Source organism: Lycium barbarum, chromosome 4 (assembly GCF_019175385.1).
Source record: "Lycium barbarum isolate Lr01 chromosome 4, ASM1917538v2, whole genome shotgun sequence".
NCBI classification, from domain to species: Eukaryota; Viridiplantae; Streptophyta; class Magnoliopsida; order Solanales; family Solanaceae; genus Lycium; species Lycium barbarum.
Window position 1 is genome coordinate 139,872,379 of NC_083340.1, and position 1,401 is coordinate 139,873,779.

At 43.3% G+C, this 1,401-nt stretch overlaps 1 non-coding gene across 1 annotated transcript; it reads left to right on the forward strand.

Annotated features, from left to right (window-relative positions):
• Window positions 1-941: 941 nt before the first annotated feature.
• On the forward strand, window positions 942-1,048 carry LOC132638900 (small nucleolar RNA R71). The gene has a single exon (XR_009581960.1). It is a non-coding gene; the product is annotated as a small nucleolar RNA R71 (small nucleolar RNA).
• The last annotated feature ends 353 nt before the right edge of the window (window positions 1,049-1,401 follow it).

Genomic DNA, 1,401 nt, shown 5'->3' on the forward strand with positions numbered 1-1,401 from the left:
TGTCACCCTGAAGTATTTTTCCACTTCTGGTGCTAATGGCAAGTACATTCTCCACAGAGTTCACTCCACTACCTTTTGGATTAGGAACTGTATCACTCGGTAATTGTCCCCGTTGAGGAGTATGCACTTCTCGGGAAAGGTCTCTGAATTGCGCTTCAAGCTTCTGAATGGAAGCTGAATGCGATAGTTGGACCTGGGACATTCCCTTGATTGTGCTCTCTGTTCTGTCTTGATTCATCAGCATTTTCTGTATCATACTCTTCAGTTCTGCAGAATCATTAGACGTGTTACCAGCAGAGTTAGTAGCTGAATTATCTTTCCATGGCTGGGAATTGGATGTTTGCCCCCTAGGTGGAATGTAGGGGTTAGAGCTCTTGTTGCCATAATTATTGTTATTGTAATTCCCTTGATTGGGATTACCCTGATCAGTTCTTCCATAATTCTGTCCTTGGTAATTTTGTTGAGGCCTTTGCCATGGGTGATTACCGGAACCTTGGTAGTTTTGCCGTTGATAACCCCCTTGCGAGTTATTGACATAATTCGCATCCTCATATTGTGGCTGCCCCTCAAGATAAGTTTCGTCAGAAACTTGATACATTCCGGGAGCATGAGGTGGCATCTCATCGATAACGTTTACACATTTGGCCTCTTTCTCCATAAGCCTTTTGGATAATAAATCCACGGTGGTTTGCAGTTGAGCGAACGCATGATCTCGCTCATGATTTTCTTTGGCCACCGCAACCACAGAGGGACTACCATATGATAGGAATTCGCTATCAGTCGAATGCCTGGCTTGATTATGGGTAGTAAGCTTGTCGAGCAACCGGGTGATGTTGACAAAGGTTTTGTCCATAAAGCATCCCCCAGCTGCAGTGTTGACAGCTATTTGATTCATTGTATCTAGCCCCTTGTAGAATTTCTCTGTGAGAATTGCATCTGGAAATCCATGATTCGGAGATTGAGCTAGATAATATTTGAACCTCTCCCATGCAGCATATAGTTGTTCCCCTGGAAGTTGTTTAAACCCAAAAATCTTATCCCGAAGCTCAGCCTTTTTGCTGGGTGGGAACCATTTTTTTAGAAAGATATTGGCCAGCTCATTCCAGGTATGAATAGTATTGCTCGGGAGCTTTTCATACCATTCCCTAGCTTGGCCAGCTAATGAATATTTGAAAACCCGCAGTCGCAGTGCATCAGCAGGAACAACACCTTGAGATTGTTGGGAACATACATGCACGAAATTCTTTAGGTGTCGAAGTGGACAGTCTTCCGAAGAATTTCGGAAATAGCCTTCAAGTTTCAATAGCTGATAGATAGAACTATCAATTTTTGAAATTAGCATTTCCTGTTCTCGGGGGAACTACAGCAGAAGCATAATCAGCTTCGTCGATGAATTCTGCA